At 42.8% G+C, this 15009-nt stretch overlaps 1 pseudogene; it reads right to left on the bottom strand.

The window, feature by feature from the left end:
- On the bottom strand, window positions 1-8348 carry LOC137278881 (uncharacterized; annotated as a pseudogene).
- Between the last annotated feature and the right edge of the window lie 6661 nt (window positions 8349-15009).

The raw sequence follows: 15009 nt of genomic DNA, 5'->3' as shown, positions 1-15009 counted from the left end.
CTAGTTTCCGTCCAAGGTTGTGGGTGTGGACGCAGTGACATTGGACGTAGTGACGTTGAACGCCGTGGCGTTGGACGCAGACGCGGTTAAGGCATTTGGACGTACAGAAACTCTCTGGGCACACTTGCAGTCTGGGTCACACTTCATTCCTACGGTCTTGTAATACAGAGTCTTGTAGTCCGTGTGGATGTAGTAGTAAAGACTGTAATATAACAGAGAAAGAGTAAACGTCTTGCAGGGCATTTTGGGACATTGCTAAAAAGAAACTAGATACAAATTATGGATAACATCCTTTTTCCTGTAAAAACGACGTTTTCAATAGATCGTAATACCAATAGCAACAATTTGTACAGATAAGGGAATTCGACATTATTGCTATGAATAATAAACGAGCAAAGGCTAACACTGAAACGGGAAACCCGGAGTGAGGAAACGACTTGAACCTGATTAAAATGATGAGTTTAGCAATAGCTAAGCAATTTAGCAGTAATTATAAGGAAAATTAGGAAGTTGTTTCCATTTATTCTTTCAAACTTCTAATCCGTCAACGTCTGTGATATGACTATCAAAATCACTGACTACTGGTCGCTTCCCCCCGTAAGAGCACGGCACATGACCTCCAGCAGACTCCAGAAGCCAGATTGTCAAAGTGGCAGAATCTTTGGTAATTGTAACGATCAGATAATGATCAGCTGGCCTGGCCCTTACAAAAGGTCTATCTCATTTATTAACCCCACCCGTTCACCCAATGTAAATAATGTGGGTCGAGTCGTGCTACAGCATATGGGTGAAACGGGGATCATGGTTCCATGACATGTTTTGCCAGGGCTTCACTGAGGGATTTCAAATGTTTTGTTATCCAGTCCCGCACCGTTGTCAGGTGGGGTAGATGGTTGTGGTGTGGTGGTTCCACCGATGAGTGAGAGGACCAAGGTCGATATGATGAAGCCCAATGTTGTCAGAATGCTGGCGATGGTGATGCCTTGCTCTTGGAACAGAGTTCTGATCCTGTCAGCCAATATGGTGTCTTCGTATTTTGTCGGTCTATGGTTTAGCTCATGTGACTGATTTGGGAATGAAGAGTTTCTGACCGATGGGAACTGCTTCTATTCGAGCCAATCTTTCCTCAATACAAGGTCTACTGATCTCGTCATCATAGTCGTCTGCTTGTTCGAGGTTGTTTTTTCGTAAGTGATATGGTCATCGAGTGCGCTCTGTTTAGCGATGTTATTAAACAGCAATCTCAGTATGGTTTGCATGGCTGTGTCTAACCACCGGTGTAAGGGATTTCGTTCATCGGGGGCAATATACTGTCTAGTTCGTCCTTCCTTGATGTGTTGTAGTATGTCACAGTTGTTTGTAACAAAGCTTTGATTCTGACAGTGTCAAACTGGAACTCTTGCTAAAGCTCGTTCATGCCATCGATACAACAAAATCAGCGGGAACAAGGTACTGAGCATCGACGACAGCGACGTGTTTTATTGTTGGATGGACCTCTGGAGAACTGCGAGCAAACGCAATGACATGGTGTGTCACGTCATCTGTCTGTAGAGCTGTAAAGTGACTCAGTTGCAAGTGGGGTATGGTTTCACGCAAGACGAGCTCAACAAGATCCCAGTGGATGAAAAAGCTGTTCCCGAAGTGTTTTGCAGACCACTCGACTAGAGGGACACATGCCGTTTTACCAGCCATGAACCTCACTGAGTACCTTGAAAACAAGTATATGCTGTGGCTGGACATGTGATCCACAGGCGATGACAGCCGCTGCACATCAGCAGCTGCAGGGGCATCACCATCAAAAGCATCAAAAAGCTCAAGACCCACCCACTAAGTTACATTTATGTACACCTCAGCATAAGTAATGCACCACTAAATTATTTTGTCAATGATTATGCAGCGAATGTGTAAAGAAACTTCTCCTTAACACTCAGTGATTTATATATCATCTTGCTGTCTTTCGAGTGTTTATTGCTGAAGAAATAGATACCTTTACGGTATTTACAAGACACGAGTCCAGACTCAGGTGTACACCAGCATAGCGTCTTACTTCTTTCAAATTCCGCCTGAACGTTGACTGTACCTTTGGGGAGGCTTCGCGAGTTTTTGGGCACAATGTTGCAACTGCTGGCCAAGCACAAAATGTCCAAGTCAGGTGTGGTCCGGCCGGAAGCTCATCGCAGTCGAGCCATCGCGAGAAATTCATGAGGACTTTAGCCGAGCGCTTATTCGGAAATCAGTACTTTACATTAAGTGAGAGGGAACAAAAACAACTCGCGGCTCACCGAATGGGTCACACAGCTACATGAAGTGGTGTTAGCACATCAATCATGAAATCACTGGCCTCACCACCAACATAAACAGCCGACACCATTGAAATAAAATCAATGACCGTCGAATCCACCGCGCCGCTGCGTAACGGGTAAGAAAAATAAATACCTGAACGGGGAATTGCTGGTCATATCCCACGACACGGTGTTACCGTGGGCCTGATGAGAGAGAACAACGTACTCAGCTTTGGGAAGTTTGCCGGTCAACTGGTAGACCCCCATCTCACAAAAATCAGAATATCTCCGAAACTTTTTCGACCGATCTTCTTCAAATTGTGTATGTATATCAATGATAGTCTCATTCACCCAGACTCATTTTGCATCATTGCTGGAGCCTGAATTAATCAAAATCAGAAGATACTGGTCCAAACCTATTATTCCCTATACTACCTAAGTGCACATCGTATATGTCCATACATATAGAACTTCATTCACCAGAAATGTCCGTCAATTGTCAACTCTCATACTGTTATGTTTCTTCAGGGAAATATTTAGTTTCCTCATGAAAAAATATACTTCATAGATTCATTTTGTTTTACATCAAATAAATGAAAAGCAACACTAAATATACGAACACCGCGTAGTGTGCTCCATTCTTCTCTGCACGTGTATTGAATGCAAAGGAATGAAGAGCTTACACCTCGCACTTACCGGTATCTTGTGCAAGAGCCCCACCACCAGAAACCGCAAGATATGTAGTAGGTACTTGATCGGGTCCTCAGCTGGGTGTAGTTCACATGTTTCTTGCTGTGACAAAATGAGCTTATTCAATGCAAGAACATAATGAAAATGCTATGTTTTTATGGATGTTTGCTGTTGGATGTACTTTGACAACTAATCTGATTTAATATACACTGAAATGATCATCAAATTAAATGCATATAATACTTTTAGGAATGAAGATTTTGTATGGATATCAACTTCTTTATGTGAGAACACAACGTTTCGGAGTTAATGCTTACTCCTTCATCAGGTGATTGAGAATGGGGTACAGTTATGATAACAATGATGGAAGCCAATAGTAATGCATTACAGATGATAGGATATGTTTACATAACACAGATACGGGGTAAGGATGATGTACATGATTGGGGATAAGGATGGAAGCCAATGGTGATGCATAACGCATGATTGGATGATGTTTACATAACACACGATAGGGGGCATGATACATGAGGGATACTGTCGGCTTCCTATCAGTGCTTGTTTATACTGGCTTCCAGCTTTCGTTAACTCATTCCACTTGTTACTTTGTTATTGTTTTACCTGTACATATAAATACAGCTCTGTACCCCATTCTCAATCACCTGATGAAGGAGTAAGCATTAACTCCGAAACGTTGTGTTCTCACATAAAGAAATTGATATCCATAAAAAATCTTCATTCTTATGTATTTCACTTCTAAATGCCTTTCAAAGACTTAATACTTTCAGCTTTTCACCTTATATTGTTTAAACGTTAAAGGTGCAGATGCCTCGGAAAGCTGTAAGGATGCGTATGCGATGGACTATTGAAACATACCTTATTGTTCCCTCGAAGGATTCTTCGCATCCCCTACAGCATTCTACTTGGCAGTCAGAGGATCCTAGAATGTCCCAAAGTCGGTTGGATATATAAACACATACTTACGTACTCATATCAAATATTGATTTAAAAGCATATAATTTGAATATAACGCAATTAAAACACATTGTGTCTTCGTATAAACATAGAAGGAAGTTAAAGGCCAATCAATTCTTTCATGATCTCATAATGTCGAGATTAGGTCTGCTGGCGATTAGGTGCCTGACTCTGAGAGGATGGGTTCTCGGATGGGACTCAGTTCAGACAAAGTACTAGAATCTGAATTTGCTACGAAAATCTAAGCCCAAACATATCGAATAAAATTTGACCACTTTCTAAATGGCACAGTGTATTCATATCTATCGGTCGTGGGACCGTGTATTCGTAGTACATAAAGTTATATATATATATATGTGTGTGCAATATAAACTAGTGGTCAAAAGATACTTATCTCCTGGTGTTCAGGCTCATGAAGGCGACACCAAGACATATATCATAGAAATGTTGTTTTTTATACAAAACGTAACTATTTACCAAACATGAAAAAGAATCACCAATGTCCAATCGATAGTAACCTGGTCACGGAATCAAGCACAAAAACGTGGGGTCAAAATCAAATGTTACCCAATCACAGACCATTCACAAGATGTGCTTCAAGTCACATTATGGAACTGTCCAAGCCCTCACTAGAGAGTGTGACCACCCCTTGAATCTATACATGTGAAAACACTTCTCGTGGGTGACGAGGTAACCAGGAACTCTGCACCACAAGTCCAAGAGAACTTGTTCGAGCTGCTGTCTATTTGCTGGCGGAGGTTGTCTCAAACGTCTAACAAGACGATCCCAGAGATGCTCTGTCGGATTCATATACGGAGACTGTACTGTCCACGGCAATACGTTGATGTTCATGTTGTTGAGGTAGTCTTGTACGAGCCTAGCAGTATGCGGACGTACATTGCCATGTTGAAAGATCAAACCCCTCGGCTGTTGACGCACATATGGTAACACAATGGGTCTCATGATCTTTGTTGAGCTCCAATTCCTCCCCATAACCTGACACCGTCTCCACAAAAAGGGTGCACCTCTTGGAAAGTCGCTCACACCAACGTCTGTAAACACGAACTCACCCCTCATTTCGGAAAATGCTGAATCGACTCTCATCTGTAAACAAAACTCTTTGCCAATCACGTCGCTGCCACTGACGTTCCCACTGTTCGTGCCCACTGTAAAATGGGTTGAGCTCTGCTACCAGTCATACGGAGTCGTCGTAGAACGGTTTTTTTCGGCTGATGGGGTGTCAGAGGCCCTCGCCGCCATTGACGTCGCCGTGACGAATCTATTCTGTAGGTGTATTGTCCGTGTGTAACGGTTTTCAGCTTGCGTTGGCGATGTAAGCCTCGGTCTTCTCGTTCTTGGACGGTTTTGTGTCTGGCCTGCCTATTGGTAACGGCTCAACAAGTTGCTGGTGTTTGCTGGGATGAAGACGGCAATGTGACGTTGTATTTTCACGTTTGGCTTGTGAAAGTATCGGCATTTCTGTAATATTCTTGTTGATAATTCATGCTTTCACTGTTCCACACCTGTATTTATGCAAAATCTGTGCACGGGTATTTTCACCAAAGTCTGTTTATGCTGTTTTAGGACTTTTTCATGCCAGTACGCAATTCACTCAATCACGCATTTTTGCCTTGGTACTCAACCAAAGAATGTGTTTTGGCGAATGTTTTCTGAAAAAATCACTTTATGACAGTATCTGTAATTGCGGAAACGCTAATTCAAAAGTGATAAGTTTCTTTTGCCAGGTAGTTTATGTGTTTGGGGCAATTGCATGAATACATTCATATATTTTGCTCACCTGAAGTAGCTGTTTCAGCTAAAAAACAAAGCAGGAGTACGACAAGGATATGTTTTCCTTCCACCTTCATTATGATGAAATGGTGAGTTTTCCTTGCTGCAGTGTCTCCCAGTGTGTCCGTGTGTATCTTGTTTAGCTCATATATACTGTCCAGGGTTCGGGACACTCTTCCCATTGGCTGGGAGAAACAAGGAAGCGGGAAAGCACCGTCAGGTGCATCAGCTCCCTGATTGGTTTGAACTGTAGGCATGCAAAATGCATATGCCACAGCGGTGTTTTGCATATACATGACCATATATGGCCTTTCGAAATGACTTCTGCAGTGTCAATATATGTCTTTTTATGTCGAAAACACCAGTGGTGGCTTCTCTGAAATGTCACGCGTAATGTTGATCCATACTTGTCGGGTGACAAGGTGATCGTTATGTTTTTACAGTAGTCTCTTTAAAACAGGTTCCAATTTGACCACAAAGTCTCTGTAATGTGCACACCATTGAAAAGTAACGCGAGAGAGAGAGAGAGCGAGAGAGAGAGAGAGAGAGAGAGAGAGAGAGAGAGAAAGAGAGAGATGCGTAGATTTATTAGCAATATTCCAGCAATTTTCGGTGTGGGACTCCAGAAGTGAAGATCTGCAAAAACAGATACATTGTACCCATGTGAAGAAATCAAACGCAGGTCTTCGACGTGACGAGCGAACGCTTTAACCACTAGGCTACCCCTTTGTAAACCTAGAGCAATTCAATGATGCAATATGCTCCAACACAGGATACGCATATTTTAGGTTTCGATTTAATTATGTTGCAGGAATACAGACAGAAAATCACACCGGATAATATTCTAATGTTTTATGCTCTAAGACGTGCACTCTGACAAGAATCTTGCCAGTTGCTCCATTTATGTGTGTATGACATGACTCTATACATGTTGAGTTGAAACTTGACAAACATGTTACAGGTATTAGGTTGTTCCAGCTAAGTGAAACAATACACGAGTTAGCGTGAGTCGTCACAGATGACTTTATGGATAGCAGGAAATGCTATATAACATCCTGCTTATTACAAAAGAATGAGAAACTGCTCGGATCTTCTTTTCTTGAGAAACTCGTATGATATGACAAACAATGACAGCTATCTATTTATTATCGCCATGTCAGAACCGAGAGCGTCGCAATAAAGACTGCTCGAGAGGTTTGCTGTTATTTCTGAAAAAAAACTAACAACTGTCGATTCTAAGAAACCATTTTGATAATCCTGTCTTTTGTAGATAAGTGTCGGACAAATATATAACTTATCAATACCAGAGAAGAACCGAGAACGATCATCTGCTGAAACAGATTCAATCAGGTGTAAGTACAATTAACAGTGAAAGTATATGAATTAATTAATCACAGATTTCCCGTACAATACAAAATTTAACACACCAGTCGAGCCATGTTCGCACACTGCAATCATGAAAACGTGTACTGAGGTATTGTTTATCTACTAGCTAACAGGAACATATAAGACGCGGAAGCTTTAAGGATATAGCCAAGAATGAGAATACAAATGAGAAATTATCGCTACCCTCACCAGTGTTCTAAAAGATTAGAAGTAATGGATCTAAGTGGAAAATGTAGTTGGGTGTCTGATTTAAGAATGCTATTATCTACATGTGTTTTTCTTCTGTGTGGATAAGCCAAGATGTTGGAAATGTTTCGTTATTCTAAAATGTTTCTCTCGACGTTTATATTCATTGCTTTTCAAAATTGGCTTGCAAGTATTAAAAACTTTTTTTAAAGATTGTAATCTAAATTCTCCTTCAGAGTCTGGACTAAACTTTCTCCATTTGAATGACATATTTTTGTAGCTGTGAAATTACCAAAACCGGGTGGTAAATGAGATAGAATGAAGTTTGAACATTTCAGTGACCTTTCATGTAGAAAAGGTCTTTCATGTAAATTAAAGGAGTCATAGACCCTATGGTTGGATCGACATGAATGTCAGTTGTGAAGGTTCCCAGTAGAATGTGTCCCCAATGTTACAACATGACAACGTAACAAAGCAGAGGTGATGACTGGTCCCATCACATACACTCACACACACACGCTCTCTCTCTCTCTCTCTCTCTCTCTCACACACACACTCACAGACTAACACTAACACGCACACACTCACTCACTCACACACACTCACACTCTCTAACACTAACATACTAACACTAACATGTACACTAACGCACGCAGTAGGGGTCTGGATAATTTTCCACAAATTCATCGTGGCGGTAAGATGATCGTTACTCTCATACTTTATCATAGACTTACGACTGTCCTATCGCTACGATCGCTTTGAGTAATGGCGCCATGGATTTATGACTTGACCTACTGGCAAGAACGACTTCAAGCTTCATTTCGTGTGGCGTCAATACTTCAACTGATTTGTATCTCACTGCATGCGTGCAAAGGACAATCAATACAGACCCCGGCGAGGTATTATTGCAATGCTGCTTTAGTTACCATCTTCACCCATGACATCATCTTCAGTCCTGACAAATATTACAAGATTGTATGTAGAACGTCCTTTAACATCTTCTCACCCTACTCACCTGCCTTGTTCTAGTTCTGTCATACCTGGTGCATGACGAGGTGTATACTATTTTGTTAGCAATATATATGAACCAGGGGAAATCTATACTTGCTTTGTTTCGCATTGTACCACTTCCGGGTTTGTTGTAACTCATTGCTTTCAAGTCAGTTAACACTGACGTCCTACATGAAACATCCAGCATAACCAAAGTGGCATTGCAATAAGTGTATAAATTGTCAGGCTGTTCCTGAGAAGAGACCTTTGTGCGGTGTTGCGTTTTTGAAGTCTCTCTGGCGTATTGAGCAAACCATAATTTCAAAAACATAGCGCTCTGGAATTAAGGATGGCCTTCCATTCAGAGGATGATCATCTAAATATGGTTCATTAACTTTGTGAAGGTTGTCAATCATGTACTGTTGTCCAGTCCGATTTTGGTCACTCCTGTGACAATCGCCACGACACAATCAATGATTCCACGCTAAACGTTGAGGATATGAGCTTTGCCATCAGTCATGAACTAAAGAAGTCTACATTTGCCCCACTAGTGGACCCATCCCCATTCACCCGACCAGTGGTCCCTTCCCCATTCACTTGACCAGTGGTCCCTTCCCCATTCACTTGACCAGTGGTCCCTTCCCCATTCACCTGACCAGTGGTCAGTTCCCCATCTGCCTGACCAGTGGTCCATTCCTCATTCACCCGATCAGTGGTTCTTTCCCCAATCACTCGACCAGTGGTCCCTTCCCCATTCACCTGACCAGTGGTCCCTTCCCCAGTCACCCGACAAGTGGTCCCTTCCCCAATCACTCGACCAGTGAATCCTTCCCCAAGCACTCGACCAGTGGTCCCTTCCCCATTCACCCGACCAGTGAATCCTTCCCCAATCACTCGACCAGTGAGTGCTTTCCCAGTCACTCGACCAGTGGTCTCTTCCCCATTCACCCGACCAGTGGTCAATTCCCCATTTGCCCGACCAGTGGTCCTTTCCCCATTCACCAGACCAGTGAATGCTTCCCCAGTCACTCGACCAGTGATCCCTTGCCCAGTCACCCGACCAGTGGTTCTTTCCCCATTCACCCGACAAGTGGTCCTTTCCCCATTCACCTGACCAGTGGTCCCTTCCCCAATCACCCGACCAGTGGTCCCTTCCCCAATCACCCGAACAGTGGTCCCTTCCCCAATCACCCGTACAGTGGTCCCTTCCCCATTCACCTGACCAGTGGTCCCTTCCCCAATCACTCGACCAGTGGTCCCTTCCCCAATCACTCGACCAGTGGTCCCTTCCCCATTCACCTGACCAGTGGTCCCTTCCCCAATCACTCGACCAGTGGTCCCTTCCCCATTCACCCGACCAGTGGTCCCTTCCCCAATCACCCGACCAGTGAATGCTTCCCCAGTCACTCGACCAGTGATCCCTTCCTCATTCACCCGACCAGTGATCCCTTCCCCATTCACCCGACCAGTGATCCCTTCCCCATTCATCCGACCAGTGGTCCCTTCCCCATTCACCCGAACAGTGGTCCCTTCCCCAATCACCCGACCAGTGAATGCTTCCCCATTCACTCGACCAGTGGTCCCTTCCCCAGTCACTCGACCAGTGATCCCTTCCCCATTCACCCGACCAGTGGTCCCTTCCCCATTCACCCAACCAGTGGTCCCTTCCCCATTCACCCGACCAGTGGTCCCTTCCCCATTCACCTGACCAGTGGTCCCTTCCCCAATCACCCGAACATTGGTCCCTTCCCCATTCACCTGACCAGTGGTCCCTTCCCCAATCACCCGAACAGTGGTCCCTTCCCCATTCACCCAACCAGTGGTCCCTTCCCCATTCACCCGACCAGTGGTCCCTTCCCCATTCACCTGACCAGTGGTCCCTTCCCCATTCACCCGAACAGTGGTCCCTTCCCCATTCACCTGACCAGTGGTCCTTTCCTCTGTACCTGTCTCTGTACCTGCCGATTGTTGACGATTTTGAAAAGTTCTGTTGAAACGTGTTTTTTAAGACAGAAAAAACTGCTTGAACAGAAAAGGCCTTGTGATTTACAAGAAGCGTTGTGCCCTTAAGAGGAACTAATAGCTGGCGATACCTAGCGTCATTTGTTTGCTGATATTTCCTGCACAATAGGTTGATAGCAAATGGAGGTACTGACTGAGGTTTATGAAGACATGACGATGGTGTTCTAACTCGCCTTCAGGTGCTTGCGTTGTGGAGCTGATGATCTTTGCTCTTCTGTTAGGGCTGGCGATTATTCGGTTTTTTGACAGTTTACCAGATATAAGACGGATATAAATATAATTACGGATCCATATACTGCTCGTGATGTTCGACACTTACATACTTAAAATCAATGAATGGTGCACTCGGAGGGACAAAGGGACAAAGAATGTAAGTGTTATCTCGGTGTTAAAATCATGGGAGTTACGATACCTTTTCCCAGGTGTAAATAACCTGTAGCCAACGGGTTTTCTTCAAACCTTAGGACTATTGGCCCGGTTCTACGCGATCTTTACTGGTTATCGATTCCATAAAGAATCATGTTCAAGACCCTTGTCTTCCGTGTTCAAGTTCCTACATAATCTTGCTCCACCCCACGTTATCGAACTCATTATCCATTACACCCACAGGCGGACTCAGATCATCACGAATATTGGAGATACCACCCACAAAGAGAAAGACATATGGTGCTAGATCTTTTTCCCAAAGCAGGACCCGTGGAACAATCTCCAAACAACATCCAGGGCATATGTGAACTGGACTTGTTACAACGAATACTAGAAACAAAACTGTTTGACGCTGCCTCTGCCTGAGTGCCCCCGATGAATTTATTGGAATGGGCGCTAGATATTAGCATTATTACTTTACTTGATAATAAACTTGTAAAACATTATCAACGACTCAGACCTGAGGACTTGAAGACATAAATATATTGTCATAATGTCGCAAGAACAGAACTTTCTCTCAAGGTTACATAGCAGAGCATAATGAGGCAGCTATCAGAGATCAATTTACAGGTATATGGCGGTAGTTTACATATTACTTAAGCTTACGAATTAATTGACCGTAAAATCGAGACACTTTGTGCAATATAATGGTATTTTTGCATTTATAAATACCGAACACAGCGGGGCGCTTTAGACAATTAACTGATATTTTTGCTTTCCTATATCTGCAAAATATTCTCAAACAAAAGTAATAGTGATGTTCGTTTCTAGTATCATTAGATTGTCAGATTTTGTAAACAATCGTCTTTTTCATAAGCATTCTTTTCCATTTCATACATGTAAGTTTACCTTGACCAATATTTTATTCTGAGCAGTCATTTTCACCTTTAATTAGAATAGAAACTTACAGTTTAGTGACCCGACCCATAGTTGCTGATGACCAATTCTAAGCCGTTTTAAGGTGCCAGGGGGACGAGTACACTAACTTACACTAACCCGCAATCTCTGTTGGGAAGCAATGTCAGTGTAAGATTTGTTTGATTAGGGTTAGAATTGGCCTCCCTTGCAATAGACAACTATCGGGAACCGGTGGTCAGCCTCGTCGACTTGGATGACACACGGCCATCGTATCCCACATGGTTAAGCCAAAACAAATGATACTGATCACAGGCTGGAGGGCAGCGTTAAACAGCAAACTAACCAACCAACATCATGAGCATCGATCAACATAGGCTAGACACGACATAGACACGACATAGACACGACATAGATACGACATAGACACGACATAGATACGACATAGATACGACATAGACACGACATAGATACGACATAGATACGACATAGACACGACATAGACACGACATAGACACGACAAGGTTGGGTTGCTGAGTCTAACCATTGATACTGATCACAGGCTGGAGGGCAGCGTTAAACAGCAAACTAACCAACCAACATCATGAGCATCGATCAACATAGGCTAGACACGACATAGACACGACATAGACACGACATAGATACGACATAGACACGACATAGATACGACATAGATACGACATAGACACGACATAGATACGACATAGACACGACATAGACACGACATAGACACGACAAGGTTGGGTTGCTGAGTCTAACCATTTCCTCATTAGCACAGAATCAAATGTTCGGGACAATTGCTTCTGTGAATCATTTCAATAACAACAGCCTAGCTGTTTTGGGATACGGTCGAGCATGCTCTTGTCAAAGAAGTTCTTCGACCAAAGTTTCAGCAACCAAGGTCTGAGTGAAGCTGTCAACGGGTGCATATATTGTTGATGCGTCGACTGGGGATCGGCTCATGGATAGAATGACTGGAGAATTAGCTCGTGATTTTGATGAACATTACGTTGACTAAGACAAATGAATACGTTGATGAAGACGAAGGCATAGTTTAGTTGTTCAAACTTCTTTAGTTGGTTTCACAAAGCATGACAAAGAAGTATACATGAATGAGGTGAGCGGACTTCCAGCTCAACCCTAGGACCTTCCCTGCGAGCGGCATAGTCCTGCTCGCGATCGTCCCTACAAAGACAGTCGGAATGCCGGCCTCCACACTCACATCTCACGTCCAGTATATATGTGAGCACACACACACACACACGCACGCACGCACGCACGCACGCACGCACGCACGCACACACACACACACACACGCACACACACACGCACACACATATATTTATTTATATATATATACAGTTTTTAACAACAATAGACAAGCAAAGATTCAACAATGGAGAGATAGAGAAACAATAGTACTTCCTTCTACAGTTGATGTGATAACAGACACAGCCAAGGGGGATGGCCAATAAACGCCATAAATGTGATATACGGGAACAGGGTTGCTGACAAAACAAAGTACTCTGCGGTAGTGATAAAGATTAAGAACGCAGATTGAATAATAATAACTAAATCTGGCTACATAGATTTTGGTCTGTAGAAATATTTGGACATGGCTGTCCTGAAGTAAACACAACAACAAAGCCTTCAGAAAATGTTATGGTGGAATCTTGAAGGACATTTCCAGATTAATTTTTACGTACCAGTGACTAAAAAGGTGGTAGAATCGATTTCCTCATTTAGACACATACCATACATTCCCGTGTGTTTGAACTGAACAACTGCCTATAGTCTATGCATATGTTAAAGGCGTGTAGCGCGGGATGTGTTCTCCTTTACGCGAACACCTATTTGATAGTTATTCATAAACACATGATCAGGATATGGTCGGGACTGTACATCGACTCTGTGTTTATCTGAGATTTCTTGTAGATGTGGAAACGATTCGGTAGCTGCACCGATTTACATAAGTGCTGAAAAAGTGACTCCGTTACTATTATCCATTAAATTGATATGTCATCTTCCCGAGGCAGGGGTATTAACTGACTGTCAAAGTCGAGTTTTCTCCCTTGCTAAACTAGCTTCGGATTTCGTGGCTCCATCGTGGCCACAAGTCACTGTGTCTACTGTCCCTACCATGTCCTTCCAACTGACCAATCAGAGCACACGTGTCATACCACTTCCATTTACTTCAAATAACATGGCGGCGGCCTGGGAAGACGAGTTCAACAGCTAAGATCTTTATCGCAATTAAACGTTTCTTACCCCGTGAAGAAAGATCGCTAGAGAACTTAGACAGAAAACACGAAAAGATTCGGAAAATATCTGTTGACGTCCAGCTAACGTTACACATGCTCTGTAAATCACCCAGTCGTCTCAACGACGTGCTGTCGGTCCTTTGAGAGATTTTGATTGGACTAGGTGTCCATTCGTTCGTCCAGTATGGCTCCGGTCAAGGTTGTCATGCATGGAAACTGATCTTCATTTGCCTCAAGTTCTTCAAAGGCATTTAGAAGTTGGATGAACATTAGTACGTGACACGTTTTAAGGATAAACACTTGTTTATTTTTTCAGAGCCAATTCTTGTTCCTTCTTCTGGCTCTTAAATGTCGTATAAAGAATAAAAAGAAGTTTATATCCATGAAACGTGTCACTCAAGCATTCAATCGTCTCGCAACAGAGTAGAAATATGTCGAACCTAACAATTTTCAGGCAGGAGACTTTTTCAGCCCCATTAACGGGTTGCAATATATTTCTGATAGGAGATAGCTACCTAAATACAATCTAACACCAAGGCATAGCGTGGAAGAGAGTAGTTTATTTCATCAAAATGTGTGTATAATATAAGTGTTTAAAATATCTACAAAAGTACAGTTACTCTACGGCTAGATACCGACTAGACTACAGACAATGCCATTTATGGTTGAACAGACGGTCATAAGTACACAGACTTTAAGTTTCATAACAAACAAAACATCAAATATTAACCTTAGGACAATTAATAATACTGACTCCCAATACTCATGTTGCATAATGTGATAACTGACGTAACCCGGTTGTCCTGGTTGTCCTGATATGTCAGTATAACACAAAAGTCAATGTCTTTGGACAAAAACAATAAACAAGCACGTGTAACGACCGAAAGCTTCAATCCTTTGAATAAGTGAATTCAATTTAAATGTCTTTAAGGACTTTCGTACCAATAACGATTTAATTCTCTTCCGCATTCGTCTTCACTGATAATCGATCTTTCACTCGAAGAGGTAGCCAGGGGCGTAGCTACTATTACACAAAAAAAACCTGGCCTACACGTGATTTTTGCTATGAAAGTTGGGCAAGTCTTCAATACTGTCTAAATACAATGATTTGCAACCTTTCTTTG

The sequence above is a fragment of the Haliotis asinina genome, chromosome 3 (assembly GCF_037392515.1).
Source record: "Haliotis asinina isolate JCU_RB_2024 chromosome 3, JCU_Hal_asi_v2, whole genome shotgun sequence".
NCBI lineage: Eukaryota > Metazoa > Mollusca > Gastropoda > Lepetellida > Haliotidae > Haliotis > Haliotis asinina.
This window is presented reverse-complemented; position numbering and strand designations above follow the sequence as displayed.